The sequence below is a fragment of the Pinus tabuliformis genome, chromosome 8, assembly GCF_031772625.1.
Source record: "Pinus tabuliformis cultivar Carrire ecotype Pingquan chromosome 8, CPIR1, whole genome shotgun sequence".
NCBI classification, from domain to species: Eukaryota; Viridiplantae; Streptophyta; class Pinopsida; order Pinales; family Pinaceae; genus Pinus; species Pinus tabuliformis.
In genome coordinates, this window is record NC_142294.1 from 1237301499 (window position 1) to 1237325389 (window position 23891).

The window sequence follows — 23891 nt, forward strand, 5'->3', positions numbered from 1 at the left end:
TCTCAAGTGACAAACAATGCAAAGTCGGCTTTTAACTAGGATTTGCAGTCAATACAACACGTTTGCAGACAATCCTGGCATTTCAATGGCACAAATATATGTATATATAGGCGCACAATGAAGCATGAATGCGTTTGACTCGTTTACATCCACCCTACAGCATTCCTCTGTTCTTTTTGACAGTCCTCACGGCATATACCAATGCGCACTCTGTTTATAACTCACACATATAAACAACAGTTCTTCCAGTCTAATACAATGCATTCACAACACTTTTTCTGAGCAACCATGCATATATTCGTGTGCGCATATATGACAACCATGACCTCGGCGTTTTCTGTGACTGCCACTATGATCTATGCATACCAAACAATTGCATTTGTGCCGACGGCTAAAACCTAGCACGCAGGTCGACAAGTGTAAATGCAACGAGTGCAAATGGCGGTTTCAACTAGCAACGGGTATGGCACTCTTTATTGCACTCGGCGTTCAACAACCTCCGCACTATATGCATCGAATCACTGGACTGCCACCGTGTTATGCATGCATATTAACCTTTTTAAATGCCGGTGATTTTTACCATAAATTCACACCATAATCTACGCATTACAAACTGGTCAATCCATCCATACACGCAGTAGACTTGGGGTTATCCCGGATTTAGAGTTACCTGGCTGTCACTGGCCGCGTGGGATGCAAACAAACACTCAAATCCCTCCTTCCTCGGTCAGTCGAACTGGTGTGATTCCAAAACTCGGCTTCCTCTGCTCATTTGACTCGGATTTCTTCTTTAAAATCGCCTCAATACATTTTTTTTTTTTTTGGCTATGCTGCGGCTTCAAACACGATTTTCTGAGCTATGGCAATGAGGATTTGTGATTTGAACAGCGCATGGAAGGTTGATTTATGACCGTTTCACTACTGTACCCTGCGTTGCATTCATTAGTGTTGTTATGGGTTATCGTTTTGTTTATTGCTGCGTCCTTCGTTGATTATGGCCACCATCGTGCGTCTTCATTGCAATGACATTTGCATATAGCATTTCATTACCTGGCCGTAGCACTGCTGTATGGTTATTATCATATGGCTGGTGTAATAATGTGCCAAATATATACCTTTCATTCCATACGATTTACGCCCAAAGCTTATGGTTTAACTTTATAACCTTTGCACTCTTCAATGTTATACCATAGTTATATCCATAACTTTGTTTAAATACCATCCTTTTTCATCATTGTATTTGAATGCTTACGTCCTGGTGCTTTTGAAATATATATATGCCATACCATGTTTAAATATATATGCCATATCTTGAAATATATATGCTTTTGAAATATATATGCCATACCATAGTTTCTCTCACCATCGTATTTGAATGCCTACGGCCTCCACATGTATCATTCCATTGCCCTTTATAACTATGTTATATGCACTTTTTGATTTGTGTATATAAGCATTTCCATATGGCTAAAGTATTTTTTTTTTTGGAAAATAACTTTAGCGTTCATATATAAACTTTATAAGCATTTCCATAAACTTATGTTTAATGCTTTTTTTTTTTTTTTACTTATATAACACATACTTACGGCCTCCACTAAATTATGTTTAATGATCTTTCTTTGTTCCTTTTGACTTATATAGCGCATTCCTTCTATAACATAGCTTTATAATTTTAAAATGACCATTTGGGTCATGTTTTAAAATTATAACCATTCTAATGCTCTGAGTTCATGTGCAGGTGAGAAAAATGGTCCCAGTTTGATCTTTTTGCATTTAAGGAAAATATCTAGGGAAATTTTTATGTGAATGAAATGAAATGGAATATGAATAGGGAATGTAGGGTATATACTGGGAATGAATATCAATGAATATTTGCAGATACTAACTTCAATTAAATCAAAACTAGAAGTTTCTAAAAAAAATTTGAATTTCAAGCACAAAATGGCTATGAATATACTCCCTTGAATGCTGTTTGTACAGGTGGAATGTTGAATGCTGTTTGTTCAGGTGGAATGGAATCCAAAATGTTGTGGATAGTAGACTTTTATTACTGCTCCTTGTTCACTATGCTCTGCTTCTTGAATTGTTCAGGTCCCTTTGAATAATGTTTTCATTTCAGGTCCCTCTGCAATGCTTCTGGTATATTGTGTCGGTTCTGTTCTAGTTCTGCTGCAACAAGTTTGCTTCAGGTCCCACTGCAATATTATTTTATCTCAGGTCCCTCTGCAAATGCTTCTGGAATAATTTGATCTGCTGCAACTAAGTTTGCTTCAGGTCCAAAGTGATCAACATAATACCTTAGCTGTGACAGCTAAAAGCTTGCTACAAGACTCTCCCTTGTTGAATGTTTGACTTGTCCTCAAGTCAATTGTGGAAAGGTCCTGTATTGAAATGATGTGAGAATAGTAAAACAAGAATAGTGAATTCATAGAGTCCAGGTTTCCCTGGTTTTCCCCTATGAATTCAAGTTTGCATGGTGCCAGTTGCCTGGTTTTCACCAGCAAACCAATTATTTTTTATGTTTTGTTTTTTTTTTTCATATATGTTTTTCTCCCTTTTTTTATGTTTTTTTTTTTATATATATTTTTTATTTTTCCGAACTGGAAGATGGCAGAGCCATAATTTCCAGTCTTGATTCTTCTACCAGTTGTTTCATGAATGTCTCTTTACTAATAGGCTGATGATAAACTTTCAGCCTATGACCATTTACAACAAATGAGGTGGGGTGTAATGGAGTTGGGAAGTATGAAAAGCTTATGGAAATAGGTTATATTGAAGTCATAATGTAGTAGTAAGGTTGGACTTCAACATGCTTGGTCATGGAGCTTAACATACAATATGGATGATGAACAAATCATGAACAATATGAATTCAATATGAAAGGCTTCTTGGAGATTGATGTGACTTGACATAGTACTGAACTTGACTGCTCCTTCTAATGATTGTCTTCATGTCTTTTTGCCTTGATCTAGATCATGTTGTAGGGTTTGTGGATGTTGTTGGTCAACATTGAAGAGAAAGCTTCAAGAGTTTGAGTTTCATTGAATGAACTCAACATCGGGGGAATTTTCACTTTGCTTTGACTTGAACATTTGTATTCATATTCTGGAATATGAATTTGACTTTGAAAATTACTTCATCCATGGAGTTCACTCCTTCATTCTTCCTATGACCTGCAAAAACATAGCACTTGCCTGCAATACAACATTAGATGATGGAGGAAGAGAGTTGTACAGTCTCTCTTCTTCCAATATATATGTAAATCATTACAAGCATTGCTTAGAAAACAAGTCCAAATATGATAGACAAACATAATGCATTCATTTACCCTTTTGAGGAATGGTGGCCAGCCTAGACCTCCTAGTGGTATTTTGTTTACAAAATATTCGTTTGATATCCTATTAGAGTGATTCCAAAGCCAAGTTAAAGTGAATTCAGATGGCTACCTCCTGTATAAACAGGTTTTCAAAATGATATAAAATGATATGGTAAAAATTATAAGGAGTGCCATGTTTGATAAAGCTGTTTGTTAATTTTTAACTAGACCAATAATCACTATTTGAAGCGTAACTTCTTTGATAAAGATCAGATCAATGTGATTCCACTTGGATATTAAAGTAGATTCATTTTTGTATTTCCAGTAGAAACAGATTTTAAAAAGTTCTTAGGCTTGATATCACAAAATTGGTGATGAACAGACCTAGGAGGCAGAGTTTTACTATGTTGGTTTGAAGCCATACAGTCACTAAATGTGGCATAACGTTTTCATTTCACCTCCAAATGGGATGATTCAAATTGTGTCTTAAACTAGACTTGAAGATATATCTCCCATGTAAACAGGTTTTGAAAAGAAGATGATTTGGTATTTCAAATATGCCAATGAACAGTCAAGACCTAGGATTGTCACCATGCATATTTTTTGACAAGCAGTTAGTATTTCAAGAATAACTTTTTCATATGATACCTGATTGAAGTGATTCAAATTGATTTGGAAACTAGATTCAAAGGGCTATCTTCCCTATGAATTTCAGATAAAAATGTTTCCATTAGACACTTCAAATATAGGCTGTACTAACTCTGTTTTCAACATTTCACTTGAGACCTAGTTTTGATTTTGATCACATTTTTATTTATGATATGAATTGAGAACTTCAAAATGGATTTCAAAACTATATTTCAAGAGATATGTAAATAAACCATGATTTCAAAATGATCCTATATGGTTACCCAAAATAGGCTTGGTCTTACTGCATTTTACCATGTAGTCCTTTCAAATGAATATTGATCAATGATTTGAAGAAATTGTTTGAAACAAATTTATTATGGATGTCTTATTGTGAGTTCATTCTACTTGTTTATTGATTCTATTCTATCCTATTCTATTTTAACAAACTAATTCATTCTCTCAAGTATAAGAGAATTTCCAGTGCATCCATTTTCGTAACAAGATCATAAGTAAACTCATATCCAAATTTGAAAAGTATACTTTAATGAATGTTTGGACATGAAAATTTGTTTGATCATAAAGATTTGATGAGAAAGAATGTTCAAGAATGGAGTAGTGTTGTAGCCTATTCTTTAACATCATCTTTTAGATCTTGTTGTTGAAAATGGATTTTGTAGTTATTTTTTTGATTTTATGTTTTTGTTGGGGGGTTTTGTTTTGGAAACCTAATTCTAGGATCTCTATTTCTAGGCATAAAGAAACATAATTAAAGAAATGAAATGTAACTAATGTTTTTGTGTATTTTGGATTTTATCTCTCTATTGACTATGCCGATATTTGCCTCCCCGGCAACGGCGCCAAAATGTTGAGCTAATTTATGTTCCAAAATTAACACAATATTTACTTATCAATCCGGGTTTGTAAAACTTGGAGGCAAATCACTATTTGTGAAGATCTAATATAATCAATTCTTGAAAGATAAATGATTAAAACTAAGAGGAAATATATCTTAAAACTCTTGATTCAATCAGCTTAAAAGAGGAAACATTGAAAGAGTTCTTGACTCAAGAAATCTACTTCCACCTCAAGTATTACTTCATGAATTAGAGATTATAATCAAAAACTCAAGATGCATAAATCATACATGAAAAAGGCTCTTAACTTAAGAGACACTCAAAGCTTTCCATAGTAACTCATTCATCTCAAGATATAAATCTAAATGAAAACAAACCACTTGCATGTAAATGAAAGAGACTAATTCTAATTCACCATTTCATAGAGAGAATGCCCAACTTGAACATTTGTTTCCCAACTCAATTAGATGATGAATAAACCATTAACAAATGAAATCAATCACTATTCATAACCATGATACAATCTGAAATAAGACTTTGAAAAACTAAAGCTATCATCAACCAGATTTGCAATGAAATAAAACTAGTCTAACTTGGAAGTGTACTTAGCTTGGAGTGGGGGCCCTCCACCCTTGCCTTGCACACTTATGATGAAGATATCAGAAGCTTTAGATCAGCAAAACATCCATATATTGATCAGCAAAATGAAAGTAACATAAGTCTCCAACTCAAGTCTTCACACCAAAAATATTACAGCATAATAGTATCATATGTCAAGTGTGTTGAGCCATCAAAGTGTGGCTCTTAAATAAGGAGTTCATGAAACCAACTGATCTAAAATCACTCTAACAATCATATCTACTTTAGTCCACCTATCCAAGTCGAATCCACCTTCCTCATCCCAAGAAATATGACTAATATCTTGGAATCCCAAAACAGCCCTATTTAGATGGGATTTCTGGATGACTAGTCATGATTGACTAGCTCCAAAAAGGCATAAGAAAACTCGTTCTGTTGGAACCAAGCATAGGTGGCTTGGTCCTAGTTCCCAAGCTTCCTATTCATGCATCCCATTCGTGCTGAAGTGGCCTGCATCCATATCCAACATGAAGTGATTACGGGAATTTCTGAAATTGCCAAAATTGCACTTAAAATCAAACTTTAATAAAAACTTTAGAAATTGATAAATTAAAGCTAAATACCTGATTAGACATCAAATATTCATTAAAATGAGATGGATGAAGTGAAAATGAGGGATAAATGGATAACTAGATAAGTTTATCAAAGCAAAATGAGATCAAAACTGAAGCCCAACAAGCTTTATAACACATCTCATTATGGCACCTACAACAACATCCATATACATATACATATACCAAAAACTCATTTGCCTGAACCAATAAATAATGAAGGTTACAAAGCCCACATCTGATTAACCATCTCCCATGTAGATTCATTGGGACCAAAGTGCTTCCACTGCACTTGAACTTCCTATATTGCTCAATTCTGGAGCATGATTTTTTTCCGATGTAATATGCATTGTGATTATGGTTTGAATTCTCCCTCTAGTTCCACTTGCAATACAAACTATTCAATCACATGATCAACATCTTTCAAATATCTTTTAAGTAATGAAACATGAAAAACATCATTAACTTTCACTGTCAAAGACAGTGCAAGTCTATAGGCCACTAGTTCAATCCTCTCAAGGATCTCAAAAGGCTCGCAATATCGAGGTGTCATCTTTGCATATGAACCAATCCTCAAGGCGCTCCTCTTGGGCTTGATGCACAATTACACATGTTCCTGAACCTAAAACTCCTTGAATGCTCTGTGTTGAACTCTGTGACTCTTCTGCCTCTCTTGTGTTGCCTTTAAGATCCTCTTAATAACCTACATTTCCTGTTCCATCTCAGCCAACATATTTGGTCCAATGAACACCATGTTCACTGGATCACTCCAAGTGATAGGAGTATTACAACTTTACCCGTACATAACCTTAAATTTACTCATCTTCAAGGACTCATGATACCCATTATTATATGAAAAACCTACCAGTGGAAGATACTTCTCCCACTTCCTCTTCTGATGCATGACATACATCCTCAACATATCCTCGAGAATCATGTTGACCCTCTCTATATGTCCATCTATCTGCAGATCATAAGTTGTACTAAAAGCAAACTTAGTACTCAAACCTGCAAATAACTCCTACCAAAACTTGGAAGTGAACTTGGCATCTCTGTCTGATATGATATTCTTGGGAATACCATGCAATCTCACTATCTCTCGAATAAATATATGAGCTACCTCACTATTTGTATTAGTAGACTTCACTGCAATGAAATGAGCTACCTTACTTAACTTGTCAACGACAACCATGATGGAACCATGCTGCTTTGATGTGCTTAGAAAACATGTAATGAATTCCATGGAAATGACCTCCCATTTCCATTTTGGAATCATAATCGACTACAATAAACTAGTTGGATGCTTACACTTTCTTTTACCCACTAATATTCCATACATCTACCAACAAACTCAACCACCTCTTTCTTCAAGTTCAACCAATAATAAAACTTGTTAACTTTTGTCAATGTCTTATGATATCCTGGGTGACCTGAATACGACTTGATATGAAACTCCCTCAAGATAAGCTTCTTTAACTCACTATTATCCAATGCATAAATATTGTTCCTCAATCTGACCAAGCCATCTCCTGTGACATGATACTCCTCATCCCTATCACCTTCACCTTGCTCCTATAACCTGTGCTTCAGTTGTTGATACATGTCATCATGTTTTCCTTCTTGCAAGATCCTCTCCTACAAGTCTATCCCATAAGAACTCATTGTTGCAATGTGATTCATTTGCACTCTCCTACTAAGAGCATTTGCAACCATGTTCTACTTTCCCTTAATGTAGCTGATCTAAAAGTTAAACTCACTAAGAGTAGCTAACCATCTAGTTTTGTTGGCATTCAGATTAGGTTGGTCAAGCAGGTACCTCAGTCCACTATGATCACTCATCAGAATAAACCTCCTGCCAAGAAGATAATGTCTCCACATCTTTAAGGCATGAACGATAATTTCCAATTCAAAATCAAGACTCCACCGAGTCCTCCCTTGCAATCATTTGTACATACCACAAACTCTTTGTGTGGATCTGCAATCTTCAATATTGGAGCATTTGTAAGAAAATGCTTCAACTGCTCGAAATTAGTTGCACATGTAGGAATTTGCAGGGTAATTTCCTTAGATATAACACCAAGGGGCACTACTCACAAACAGATCACAGATCAGTACACCAGTATTCTTGACGTGGTTAAAACCCTCAAAGAGGGAAACAGTCCATGGCCTAAGCCAACGTGACCACTTCAGGCAATTTATTAATGTATAAGAAAGAAAATTTACATAAGCTTCTCTCATGAATGGTCACCTTACAAATGACCCTCCATGTTCTTTAAATAGAGATCATGGACCTATTGGGTGTTAAGCCACGGATCAAGTGTCAGTAATACCGAGGAGAGAATGAACCGTCAGATCACTTCATTTCTAGAACATATCATGACCATCGGATTGTAAGTTACAAAAGTACATAGTAAAGAAACACACTTTACTTAACTATACACTAGACCAAGTTATACTTAAATATTTCCTATGTGTCATAATATCCAAAGATCCCCCCTTAAGAACAACTTTGGATATGATTAAAGGATGTACAAATATGACACAATAGGAGAAAGAAGGAGGCATTAGAGCCTATCCCCCCTGAGTGACAACTTCCTGAACTCTAACCATAAATCGAAGTTTAGTAAACTTTGCCTCTTTGAGAGCCTTTGTAAAGATGTCTGCAACTTGATCATCGGTTGAACAATATTGCACTTCAAGAACATGGTCATGAATGAGTTTTTTGATGAAGTGCATGTGTAGTTCAATTTGTTTGTTGTGCTGACGTTGGACTAGATCTTTGCATAGTTGAATGGCACTTTTATTATCACACCAAAGTGTAGTCAGATGTTGCAGCTGAAAGCCAAACTCTGATAGGATCTGATGAAACCACAGGACTTCCTTACTAGCTTCTACTATGCCATGATACTCTGCTTCTACTGAAGAAAGAGAAATGGCACTTTGTTTCTTGCAAGCCCATGTAATAGGTCTAGAACCAAGAGTGAAGACATAACCTATAGTAGACTGCCGATCATCAGGGTCACCAGTCCAATCGAAATCACTGAAACCAACCAATATAGGAGATGATTATACACTGTAATGAATCCCATACTGAACTATACCTTGAACATAACAAAGTATTCTTTTAGCTGCTTTCCAATGACTTTCATGTGGGTTTTTCATAAACCGAGCAATAAGGCCATCAATAAAGGAAAGGTCAGGACGGGTATGGGTCAAATACAAATTTTTTCCTACAAGATGACAGTATAAGGTAGCATCAACTTTAGGGGAAGTACAAGTGACTGAAAGTTTGGCTCCAGGTTGAAAGGGAGAAGGGGTTGGCTTACAGTCTTCCATGTGAAAGTGGCATAGAAGATCACAGGCATGCTTGGACTGGGAAAGGGAAATACCTTCCTTGGATTGTAAGACTTGAAGACCAAGAAAATAATGCAAGTTTCCTAAGTCTGTCATTTCAAAATATTTTTTAAGGTTGGACTTCACATGGTTTATAAGGTTTGGATCACTACCAATAAGGATAAGGTCATCAACATAAAGAACAAGAATGATAAGAGACTTACCCACTTTCTTGGTGTAGATAGTATTGTCAGAATGACACCTAGAAAATCCAGTATCTAAAAGAAAGCAATCCATTCTAGCATACTAAGCCCGAGGGGCTTGCTTGAGACCATAAAGGGATTTCTTAAGTCGACATACAAGGCTGGAGTCTGTTTGTATAAAGTCATGAGGTTGTTCCATATATATTTCTTCATGCAAGTCCCCATGCAAGAAGGTAGATTTAACATCCATCTGATGGACTTCCCATTTGAAAGAGGCAACAACGGAAAGAACAAGGCAGATAGAGCTCATTTTGGCAACAAGGTAGAAGTTTTTAGTATAGTCAATGCATTCAACTTGTGAAAACCCCTTAGCAACAAGACGAGCTTTATGTTTATCAACTTTTCCATCTGGTCCAAACTTGGTTCTGTAAACCAATTTGCATCTAACAAGTTTTCATCCCTTTGGAAGAGGAACAAGATCCCATGTATCATTTGCCAATAATGAACGATATTCTTCATTCATAGTTGTGTCCCAATCTGGATGGCCTAAAGCTTCTGCAAAGGTGCCAGGATCATAATTCGGTGAAGCTTAAGCCAATAAAGAAGAGGCTCTATCAAACTGAGAACGTGTGTGGCGTTGATCTTTAGGATCACCTGCAAAAGCACCTGCTGCATCCCGAGTAGCGCCGACCCATTTTGGAAGATGAGGAGCTGAAGGAGGATCCCGAGAAGGTGGTGGAGGATTTCCATCCCCACTGTCATCATCTAAAACAAAAATATTTTCAGAAGTAGAAGGGATAGAGAGATGTAGCACATCCGTCGAACTAGGCTCGTAGGTCGATATATTTTCAGTAAACTTTACATCTCTTCTAATGATAACATTTTTGCATTTAAGTGGAAGAAGTCTATATCCTTTGACATCTTTAGAATATCCAACAAAAATACAGTTTTCACTCTTAGGTTCTAAGGCTTTATGTTTCTCATCGGGAATATGAGCCCATGCTTCACTTCCAAAAACACGAAAGTGACTTACATCCGGTTTAATTGAGCTTCATGCTTCTTCTGGAGTGATATTCTTTAAAACCTTAGTAGGAGTGCGATTTACTATGTAATTTTCACATTTAATTGCTTCTGCCCCAAAATTAAGACTAAGTCCTTTAGATTGAAGCATACAATTATCCATTTCCTTTAAGGTGTGATTCCTCCTTTCTGCTACACCATTTTGTTGTGGAGTATATGGAACAATATGTTGCATTTGAATTCCATGCTCACTGCAAAAGTTGATGAATTTGTTGTTAACATATTCTCCACCATTATCAGATCTTAGCTTAAGAATTTGATGTCCATATTGTTTCTCAATAAAGGCCTTAAATGCAAATAACATGCTAAATACTTCACTCTTGAGTTTTAAGAAATATACCCAAGTTCGTTTAGAGAAATCTTCAATGAAAGTTAAGAAATAATTGTAGCTAGAGAATGAAACAATTGTAAGTGGACCACATAAATCACTCTGCACAAGTTGTAAAGGGGTTGAGGCGTGCCAAGAGGCACGTTTTTCAAAAATATCCTAATGATGTTTTCCGAGTACACATCCGGAACAAACACCATCTCTGCAAGATACCATAGGAAGACCTGTCACCATATTTTCCTTACATAGATTTTGAAGGGAGCGATAGTTTAAGTGACCAAATTGCTCATGCCAAAGTTTGCTCACTTCATCATTATGAGCAACAAATATCGAGGGAAGAGTTGATGACCCAAAGTTGTTAAACTTATACAACCTTGTATAATCATCAGCAATGCCAATAGCTAAAATTTGTTTAGGATCTCTTACGTCCTTAATTACAACATCATGAGGTGAAAATTCAATGGTTTTACCTTCACCTGAATAATTTATCTGATATACAGATAGAAGGTTGCGGGATAAGGTAGGAACACATACTACATAATTAAATTGAACATTGTCTCGATGAATAGTTCCAATCCCTACAACACTAAGCGATCTATCATCACCAACATATATATTTTTGGTGTTACAATCATTTAAAGAAGAAAACATGGCTCTGTTTTTTGTTGTGTGATAAGAAGCTCCATAATCAATGAGCCACTCATGAGAATGAGAAGAATAAAATACATTTAGTGCATAACCAGACCGAGATGCTTGAAAACCACATGCAAAAAGTGTTATTCCTGAAGATGGAGTTGAAGTTGAAGAGTGCTCCAAATGGATGTTATGCTTCTTCATTGCTGCTTCCAAGGTTTCCATCTTCTTAAATCATTTGGATTCTAAGTAGTAATCTTGATTACAAAAGTTGCAATGTTTATCAGTCTTCTTCCCTTTTTTTTTATTTGCCTTATCATTTTGTTGATTTTTTTTCATTTTGAGACTGAAATTGCTTAGGACCCTTGGTTTGTTTAGGACCATTCTTTTTAGGATGTTGCTTCTTAGGATTCTTTGAACTTGGTTGTTGTTGGGTGGATAAGGCTTTCTTAGAAGAGTTTCCAAGATTAAGAAGACCAAGATGCAAGAGTTTTTCTTGTTCTATTATTAAAGAAACACAAAAGACATCAAAAGAGGGGGACTTGTAGTCTTGTCCTTGAGAAATAAAGGCTTCTTTAGCAAAATGGAAGGTGGAAACAAACACAGAGTAGGTTGGTCCCAACTCAGTAAAAATGGAATAGATGAGGCTACCATCTTCTTTCTTAACCTTAACACCTTCCAAGAGAAGTCTAAGGGTCTTGAACTTGGACAAAAAATATTCAATGGAAGAAAAATTAATGGGGTCCAACATAAGAAACTCATTTTCTAGTTGATGGGCTCTAATTTCATTTTTAGTTCCAAAACTTGTGTTGATTTGTTTCATTGCTTCATTAGGGGTATCAAATTCTAGAATATGAAATCGAAGGTCTGGAGAAATAGACATCCCTATCAACCCATGTGTTTGATCTTGCCTATTTTCCCATTTGGCTTGATTATCTTCGTCTTTAGGTTTAGACTCTTGGCCTGAGGCTATTCTATAAATACCTTTACTTCTAAGTAAATCCTCCATGTAGGACACCCATTGGAAGTATTTGGTGCTGTCAAGAATAACCTAGCATGGACTTTCCATTTTAACAAAAACTGAAGTTGTAGATGCTAAAACTAAGTGTTCCAATGGAAATATATCGAAAAATTAGGCCGATTAAAAAAAATGGCTTCCGAATGAAGAAGTTATGGATTTTTGAAGAAAAGTTGTTGAAGATGCCGACAAAGTACGTGAATAATAACGTTAGATTTAAAAAAAAAAAAAAACAAAACAAAACAAACAAAAAAAATCCTCCCCCTTTCCAAACTTAATCTAATTAGCTCACTTTTAAAAAAAAATTATGTGACCCACTTTTATAAATAAGTGAAAGTCATTTTTACAATGGTACTTTATGAGGTACGCACTAAATTGTAACTTAAATAAAAGATAAAGTGGCTTTAGAATTATAAGTGATTCACTTGTTATAATGGGTGAGAACGCTTTTGCATAAAATAAATTTAAAACATAAGTTACACGTGTTTTTTGAAAAAGTAACTCAAAAAAAGAAAAAAGAAAGACTTGAACTCAAGACCTCTATTCTCATAAAGTAACTTTGGACCAAGTGATATAGTTTAAAAGATTAGTAATTTTTGGAAAAGAGGAAGGGGTTTTTTTTTGTCACTGAAGCTTTGGACTGTGTGCTTACTTGAGAAATCACTTTTTTCCTACAAAAAAAAAACCACACAACCAACATGGACATGCAAAAAAAAACCAAACCTTATGGCTTGAAGTTAGCTTTTGCTAGAAACTAAATATTTTCCTTAATGTTTCTGATTTTTTGAGATCACACTAAGCCGCAGCGGAAAAGAGCATACACATAAGAAAAATCCTTCCTTTTTGTTTCTGGTTTGCCTAGTTCGCACAGAGTCGCAGGGCAAAGAGCATATGCAGAAATGAAATGTATGGATCCGGTAATAAAAACAGAGAGATAAATACACCGAAATAAACAGAGAGATAAATAACTAAAACTGAAAATAAAGATTGTATACCTCAAGATCTTAAAAATGACATAGAAAGGGCTACCGGAAACCTTTTCCCATGAAACGAAAGCAGTTACTCACTATAACAGATGCTCCTAACATAATAGAGCAGCCCTCTCGGCCCGAAAGTGGTCAGAAACAATATATCTAGGAAACAACAGTGGGATGCAGTTGTACCGACTTCGGATTTGGATCACCAATGGATGCGGCCCTCAAATAGCTTTGATACCATGTAGGAATTTACAGGGCAAGTTTCTTAGATATAAAACCAAGGACATTGCTCACAAATAGATTATAGATCAGTACACCAGTATTCTTGATGTGGTTAAAACCCTCAAAGAGGGAAACAGTCCACGTCCTAAGCCAACGCGGCCACTTCAGGCAATTTATTAATGTAAAAAAAAGAAAATTTACATAAGCTTCTCTCATGAATGGTAACCTTACAAATGACCCTTCATGCTCTTTAAATAGAGATCATGGACCAATCGAGTGTTAAGCCACAGATCAAGTGTCGGTAATACCAAGGAGAGAATGAACCATCACATCACTTCATGTCTAGAACATATCATGATCGTCGGATTGTAAGTTACAAAAGTAAAAAAGTAAAGAAACACACTTTACCTAACTCTACACTAGACCAAGTTATACTTAACTATTTCCTATGTGTCGGAATATCCTAAGAGCACACTCCTTAGTCCATTCAAACTTCTTCCCTTTTCGCAACAAAGATGTAATAGGATAGGAAATCTATGAGAAGTTCCTAATGAACTTCCTGTAATAACATGCTAATCCCATGAATGATCTAACCTCGTCCACATTCTAAGGATCTGGCCACTCCATTATAGCTCTAATGTTTTTCGAGTCCACTTCTATACTTTCCTTGGAAACAACACGTCCCAAGTAATGAACTTCAATCTGAAAGAAACTGCACTTATTAAGCTTGGCATACAATTGATGCTCTCTCAACAATATTCACACTGCTACCAGGTTCTTTGCATGTTCTTCCTCATTCTTAGACTATATCAATATATCATCAATTAACACTATCATAAATTTATGCAAATAAGGATGCAACACACTATTCATCAGACACTTGAAAGTAGTTGGAGCATTAATAAGACCAAACAGAACCACTATAAACTCATAATGTCCACACCTAGTACATAATGCAGTCTTGTAGATGTCCTCTTCTTTGATGTGTACCTGATGATATTCTCACCTCAAGTCAATCTTTGAGAACATTGCTACTCCCCTCAACTAATCAAACAAGTCATCAATCCATGGCAAATGATATATAATCTTGATTTCCACTTCGTTCAACTTCTTGTAGTCAATACACAACCTGAGAGTACCATCCTTCTTCTTCACAAACAATACTTGTGCACCCCAATGCGATACACTTGGCCTTATCTATCCTTTATCAAGCATTTCCTTAAGTTGCAACTTCAATTCCACTAACCCTTGAGTGCTCATCATGTAAGGTGCCTTTCATGTTGGTGTTTCTCCTAGTACCAACTGTTATGAGGAATTTGGTATCTACGGATAAATACTAATTCCCTAGACAATAGCTATATCTAGAACAATAGTTTAAAGCACTTTAACCTTTTTCTATAAACAATAGATAAGAAAAAGGGAATGAGAGAACCTACTTGTACTTTCGCTTTCCTCTTGTCTCCTTTATGTCAATCCTGTCGCTCCTTCCTGTACTTAACACGCTTAAGAAGTACCTGTAAACATCAACAGAAGACAAAGAACCGATCAAAGAAAAAGATCTATTGATTACAAGTAAATGGAATCAGATACATTCACACATATAAGCATCACATATCAAGATAAACATATGGAAAAAGGTGCAAATACTTTATTGAATAGAAGGAAGAATTGCAACCATGAAGCCTGATTCGAAGTCACTCTTCCAGCTTTGGTTCCATCCACATCACATCATAAGCATGACAATTCGGCAGCATAATGACACTTACAATAGTCTCAAATCTCAAACTAACATTATCTCCTTACAATCATCAAAGTCCAACCCCTAATCACTTAGATGAGTGGTCAATTTATAGGAATATGGAGGAGGTTTTTTCATCAATGAAGGTATTGAATGGCCTTCCATACCTAGAATTAGTTCCATGGAGGAAGGGATGAGAGGATATGATGAATCTTAACTCATTCCTCATCCATTTTCGAGCACATAGGAGATGATAAGTGTGGGAATCATTTAGAAGGCTCCAGAAGATAAGAATATTCCCAAAACCCTATGTGAATTTCGCTCAAACTCGCCCAGCGCAGGTCAAAGAGGGCCTAAGTGCTCTGCAGAGCACCCTGACATGGACTCAACTGCTCTGCAACGCACCCTTGCATGGGCCTAACTGCGTTGGTCCCTCTAGAGGTCATTTCAGGATGTCTTCAGGCCATGAAACTATCTGGGAAGGAGGCATTCAAAAGGTTGACTTGTTTAGGGCATGTAGCAACTGAAATTAGGGTTTGATGAGCCCTAAAACACTGATCTAGATGATGGGAGTGATGTGCCCAAATGGATTTGTAACAGTTTCCCCCTAAAGCATGAAGTCAAAAATGTAATGTCGAGTGAAATGCTTTACGATGTGATGAGGAGGTTCCGAAGTGGTTGGTGACCTGCATCGATTACAATACAATATCATGATATTTTGATTTTTTCTCATGAATTGTTGAGGGAAGGCATACCCATGCTCAGCATATAAACTTTCATTAATGTAAAACCATTGTACGTATGATTTGTTACATTTCTTGAAATTACAGCTCAGATGAATGAAACTAGATTCGGGGTCTTCTGTCTCATTCAATCGTTCACTCAAGTATGAGTCTAACCATGCGAATATGTGATCTGAAGTCGAACATGGGAAGACATTGTGTGATTACTAGCCAATGATGTAAGCCGTTAACAGACGTAAGATAAATCATCGATAATGATAATGATCCTCAAGGTACTGCAGTACATTCTGCATGGTGTGAATGGATGATTTGATGTCAAACACCATACAAAATCTTTCGGTCAAAGGCCATTGATGTCAGCTTATCGCCGAAAGCGAGAAACTTACCATTGATGTATGCAAGCCTCAAGGTACTGGAAGGGTGTTTCTAAGTCAAATTCTTGGATAATGAGCCGATGTCAACAAGAAGTGACTCATTGCTGGAGGACCTTGATGTATCCCACATCAACGACACGAAACGAGTATAATTATTTTGGGGATGGAATTTGACTGATCACACAAGGTTCAAGAATGGCGGTCATGAAAATGAAGGTTTATGGTATTGCAAAGGATGAATTTTAACTAAATGACTTCTCTTGAACATGTCGGCGACACTGAAATGAATTGGTAGCATTGACCCAAAACAAAGTGATGGATGGTATGATAGACCAACAATATGATAACCATCAAACTGATAACCCAACCCAAATAGTCACGATGATGAAGTGAAAGTGTCATGTTCAAGAGCGACCTGCTACCAAAAGTGGTTTACCCCTTTTTCCATTTTCCCCGGTCATTCCTGACCAGTACCTATTTATTTTTTATCAAGCTTGAGGAGGATAACATATGCTTGTTGTATAATTCCACCCTTCAGGTGAATCCATCGCTATTTTATGTTTTAACGAGTCTAGCGAAGGTGAAACTCAGTCTTGTCATGATCGAAAATTTTGTCGCTATGTGATGTTTTAACGAGTTTAACGACAAAGATAACTCGGTCCTTTTCATGTTTAGAGGGTTTGAAAAGGAACGAAAAGAAAACTCCACAAGTTCTTTTTTGTAGATTTTTCTCTCAAGCACGAAAAAGTGTAAAACAATACGAGAGAGAATCTATTGACCATGTTCAGTCAATGTATTCCTTTTTTGTAAATAATCTATCTTAGCCCGAAAAAATGGTTAAACTTAGACTGAGTAGATGTCGTTTCCAATCCGTTAACGAGCTAAAAAGGACAAGCGCTCAACAACCTTTTCATATTTAGATATTCTGAAAAGAGCTTAAAGAGGACTCCAAGGGGGTTCCTTTTTCAATGTGTAACGGAGCTCGAACAAGAAATAAAAGTATGCTTTGTGGTCAAAGATGCAATTTACAATCGAGCACGTCAAATTCTATAAGTCAGCTGTCAAACCTTATCAAAACACCACCAAATGGATTAAACATACCTATTTCATGAGTAAAAATAGATAAATACTAAAATTTATTTGATTAATGATTCAATATGAAATAAACATAAAACAAGTTTTTACCATGTCATTTTTACCATTTGATATTTACCATTCAGTTTTATTCTTTGGGCTAGTTTTTTACCTCGAACTTCAGCAATTGATTGCGAGAGATTTTATGGAAAATTTCTTGTGCCATCCGGACCAGGTAGTAGATCTACCTCTCTTCTTCCTTTTTATGTCATTCTTTTATTGTTTTATGCAATTTTTAGGGTTTTTTGGGGCCTCTGGGGTTATATTTTTTCGCCCTTGGATTGGCGCAGGCTTGCATGTCGAAAAATGCACTGAAGATCACCCAGGTAGAAGGCTTCCTGATCTGCAACACACTATCTCCTTGCCTGGGCTGCACTAGGCGAGTTTCCCAAGTTTGTTTCACCTGTTTGCTCCAAAATTTGTCCTGTTTTTTTCCTGGAAAGGATCCTAATTAAGCTTATGGTTTGATTGTAGGCTTTCATCAAATCAGAATGACTATTACTTGGCTCCGGAATGAGGCAAAAAATAGAACTATTGCAGTTCCTTGTTCATGCATGGGATCCGAAAAATAAGGCTTTTCACATAGGGGATAAGGTGGTCCCCATTGTGATCGATGATGTTTACTTTCTTACCGGACTGTCAAGGCGAGGTTCCCCCTTCTCACTTTCAGGATTTTCCCATGGAGGTGAATCAGTGAGAGATTATATTTGGCAGTTTTGTCAACCAAGTACACAGCCTAGCAAGGATGGGAAAAATAAACATCAAGGACGTAAGTAATTTTCCTTAGAGAACTATCCTTTTCACTATCGCAAAATTGGCTGGCAGTTTGACACTTCATCTGGTGAATAGATCATATATGCAGTATGCACTAAAGTGTCTTGAGCCAAAAGTATTCAACTGGTGTGAGGTCGTGCTTTCTTCACTGAAAGAACAACTGACCAAGGTAAAAAGTGGTAAGATGAATAATTTTAGCTATGGTTCGATCTTAATTGCTTTTTCCTTAGAAAGAATTCCATTGATGCAACCACAGCATGTAACACTGGGTGTAGTTGGTCCTAGAGATCCACGGATGCAAAGGTGGGTCAAATTGATGGCTAGACATGCGGGTTAGTCAACAATCATTTTTTCCACTGCATTCTTTAGTTGGCTTGACTGACAAAACATTTTTTTCGAGGAGCATCCATACTCAGGGATGGATTTTCGTGGAGATCTAGATTTTATTTTACTAGTGGGCGTTCAATGGGGTGATATAGGTAAAATTTTTACCAAAATGTTTTTTTATTTTTCAATTTCTACATGTTTTTGTGTTTTGATGTTCCAATACTAAAATAAAATCATTATCATGCATGTAGATGTGGGTATTGTTCAACCTATGAGGCACCAACAGGAGGAAGGTGGACCAGTGAGGAGAAACATTAGGAGAGCAGTTCTCCAGGATTTTGATTTGGTCAAGACCTTGGCAGAGTTGCAGGATCATGTGGAGGGATTAACCCTTGGTATTCTGGATGTCCAGATCGAGGAGGTACCTATGAGGCTGCAACGCCATACTATTGGTGTTCCAGACCATTGGTGTGGCTCTTGCGCATGATAGCTCAGGCTGTGACATGTTATCATGAGCATCACTAGGTCTACTTAAGATGTTTTTTCATGCGTTTTGAGTTTTTAGGTCAAATGACCAAACGTGTCTGGGACAGAAATTTTGTAAAAACTTTTAAAACATCTATATATTTTTACTTTCAGAGTTTTTATATGTATGGATATATGCAATCCTACTCAACTGATGATGTGAATTAAAAATTCTACTTTTACATGTGTCTCAAATGTCGATTTAACACATAGTTTGCTAATGAGTCGATTAATGTGTTAAAGCTTCTGGAAATATTTTGATATTGAATGTACTCAAAATGTCTCTCCAAAATACGAACTCTAAGGAACATACGAAGAATTGTTGTATTTCGGACAGTGTAAATGTTTGTTAGTTGTAGTACAACGAGTTGTGAATCCAGCCTAACGATGATTCAGTTGATGCAAATTGAAATGGCATCAGAGAGAAGTTCGATCAACGCTCTATACTCAACGATATTGTTCATCGATCGACCGATACAAACCCCTTGAAAACTCACTAACTCACCACTTGGAGCGAAAATGGCCCATGCTACAGAAGATAGGTTTTTCGTACTAAGAATAGCACCATTGGCGTAACCAACAAATGGTTCCAAAGGCTCTGACATCTGCAACAAATGCAAAGCGGATTACTTAACCACATAAAAACTCTAAAAGACACACTGACACACACTGAGGAAATTAAAGTGTATATACAGTGATTTTTACTACACTCAATTAAGCATAGTAATGTTTGAGATACAGCCCATTTTAGGGCTATGACAATGGAATACCATCATATTCCACCAACTCGTAGGCTCCTTCTTCCAAAACACGCTTGACAATATAAGGACCCATCCAAAGTGGTTCAAATTTCCCTGCTCTAAGTTTATCAGCTTCCTAATCGTAAAGCAAGACCAGGTCTCCTTCTGAGAAAAGGTGAGGCTTGACATTTCTATCATATTGTGCCTTGATTCGTTTCTTCTGCAATTCGCTAGCCAATGTGACTTCGCGATGGGTTTCATCCAGATGGATAAGTTCCAAGAAATGCATTTCTTCTTCAAAAGTGTCGGGTAACAGGTCAATCGTGAGTTTGAGAGATAAAATTTCACATTGTATCGACAATATTGCCTCTAGACCATACACCAATTGAAATGGTGTGAATCCAGTTGCATTTCTCACCGAGGTTCGATATGCCCACAAGGCAGAGTACATGATTAAATCCCAGTTTCATTTATGAACCCCTATTCTTTGAGGCATTCATTTCAGGACTTTGTTAATGGCCTCAACTTGTCCATTTGCTTGCGGGTAATACGGAGTAGAACTATCATGCAAAATTCCTAACTTGGCAATTAACTCACTTATCATGTGATTGCGAAATGTGACCCATGACCTGTAACTATAGCCTATGGTACACCAAACTGGGCAACCACGTGGTTAAAAAAGAAAAGAGCATTTGTTTCGCCACTGTTGTTTAATGTTGGCTCGGCCCATTTGGTAAAATAGTCAACAGCGACTATAATGTACCCATGCCCCCCAGCCAAGGTGGGGTTACATGTCATGAAGTCAATGCCCAATTTGGCAAATGGTCCAACAAAAATGATTGGATGCAATGGTGTAGGTGGTAATCTAGCATTACGGTCATAGATCTGGCATGCGTGACAGATTCTGATGGTAATTATGCAATCTTTGAATACACTAGGCCAGAAGTAACTAACACGGAGAATTCTCTATGCAGTCGCATAACCAGATAAGTGTCCACCACAAGCACCTGAATGGTAATCATTCAAAACTTTCTCAGCTTCCTCATGAGTGAGGCACCTTCGTAAAATCGTATCGATACCGTGATGGTAAAGAGTGTCGCCAACGATCAGATAATCTTTGGCTTGGTATCAGATACGTCGTTCTTGCGAGCAAGAGGTATATGGCCAGGAAGTTTGGGTCTAGAGATAAATCAATATATCTCCATGCCACGTGTCAAATGATGAAATCAGGAATAGAGACTCATCCAGAATTAATGATTATGATGTTGAATCGATAGAAGTCGAGGGAAGGTCGCAAAGTAGCTCAGCTAAAACTAGAGATTTCTTTGATTTGGACTTGATGAATTCCAGATCAAACTCCTACAAAAGGACTATCCATTTTGAGTATTTTCCCCCCAGTAATTGATGTGAGAAAATATATGTCATAGGGTTGCAATTTGAAATTACAGTGGTCTTCTAGAGCAGGATATAGTGGTAAAATCTCTGTACAGCTTGTACAGCTTCCAAATCTAGTTTCTCGACATAAGAGTACTTACTTTCTGTATCATTGAGATTGCGACTCAAATAATATATCGGATGTTCAATCCCATTTTCCTCTTGCACTAAAATCATTCCAATGGTTGTATCTGCAGTAGCGAGATACAGGAAGTAGTCATTTTGATAATTCACAGAATACATTAATGAGGCTCTAATCAAGGTATCTTTAAGAGCATCAAAGGAAGCTTGTGCAACCTAATCCCAATGGAAGGGTATCCCCTTTTTCAATAAACGGGTAAATCCTTTAGCCAACTCAGCATAATTGGGAATGAACCTCCTCATAAAGTTAGCCTTCCCTTGGAGTCTCAGTAACCGTGGTAGATTTGAAAGTGGAGGCAAATCAAGGATTGCCTAAACCTTAAATGGATCGAGTCGAATTCCCTCCTTAGACACTACAAAACCAAGCAAACAACCAGAACCAACACAAAACACACATTTGTGTGGATTGAGTCATATTTTGTAGTGTTGGCACCATAAAAATATAGCTCTCAAATGTTGTGGGTGATCAGTCCGCTTTCGTGAATGAGCAAGTAAATCGTCAAGGTAAGGTTGAAAAATATGTTTGATGTCATGGAAGGCATAATTCATTGCCCTCTGAAATGTGGCCCCTACATTCTTCAAACCAAATGGGAGTTTCCGATAAGCGAATGTGCCCCATGGACAAATAAAAGAAGTTTTAGATTGGTCCTCTGGGCGGATATTGATTTGATTGTAGCCGAAAAATCCATCCATAAATGAGAATATTTCACATCCAGCACATTCATCAATAATCTGGTCGATAAAGGGAGTGGGATAGTTGTCTTTTGGACAAGCCTGATTTACATCCCTATAATCTATCACACTCGTATTTTCCCTTGTTTCTTCATGACAGGAACAATATTGGAAACCCAGTCAGTAAGATGAACAGGGTAAATGAAGCCAGCATGCAAAAGTTTTTCAACTTTTGCCTTAATGGCAGCAACCTTATTTGGATGAACAGGTTGGAGGTATTGTCATACTGGTTTGACATCAGGATACATTTTGATTTCATGTTCAACTATTCTATATTCTATATCTGGCATCTCTTTGTATGACCATGCAAATATATCTCAAAATTCACGAAAGAGAGCACGGTAAGTATCAAGTTCTGATGGAGAACAAGCTTTGCCAACCTGAATGTTTTCCACAACATTAGGTTTGGTCAAAATATTGATAGAAATGGTCTCTTCAATATTTGACAAGTTTCACTCAGAATCTACTGTATCTATGAAAAAAAAATTCGAAAGGAAATCGACAACTGAAGGGTGATTAAGTTCATTTGCATAATCTTTGATGTAATCTGGAAGATGGGAATGATGATGATAATCCTCCCATGGTTCTCCTTCCATCATCATTGATTTGACGATTCCTTCATCAGTAGAAAATATACGTGAAAAAGGATCGGAAGAAGTACCAAATTCTGATGAACGATCTACCCATACAATTGACGAAGATGGATTTGGGTTTGTTGCGCAAGCCAAAAAGATTGATTTCAGAATTACTATAAACTTCAAAACTATTGGTAATCTTCCTTAAGTCAGATGAAGTGGAAGATATCACGTTGCAAGTCTCTACTTTTTCCACTTCCGCCAAATTTGATGGTGGTGGTAGTGAAAAAGTACCCGTTAGGGAAGAGTCTTTAAAGAGACCTACACCAATGTTTTGTGGAGATAGCAGGGGTACGTGTACCAATGGAATGCTTCCTGTAACTTGTGAACTAGAGGCGAAGAAGGTGAGTTGGTTGATAACTGTGATTCTACCTTTATGAGGAAATGCAATCATACGAAAGTATGTTGAAACCACAGCAGCCATGGCATCTTCCTGGCAAAATGTTGTAGTCAAGGGGTCCGTCAACTACCTCAACTTCAACCGTTACCATTTTCCCCCCTAGTTCAATTTGCAGGTTACTCAATGTTCCACAAGGTGTATATGTATGACCATCAAAAGATTTTAATGTTGTTGGTGAACGTGACAAAGGCAGTGAACCAAGTATTTTCCAGCAACTCATAGACATTATACAAGTAGATGCCCCCTCGTCAATAATAGTTCGATGAAAAAGTTTATTGAGAGTGTTTACTTGAATCAGAAATGCTAATTGTGCTGGTAACTGTGGTGTATAACCCGCATGGTTGAAAACCACAAGATTGGAATCAGTTGGATCAATTCCACCAATTGATGACAACAAAGCCTACTTTTGG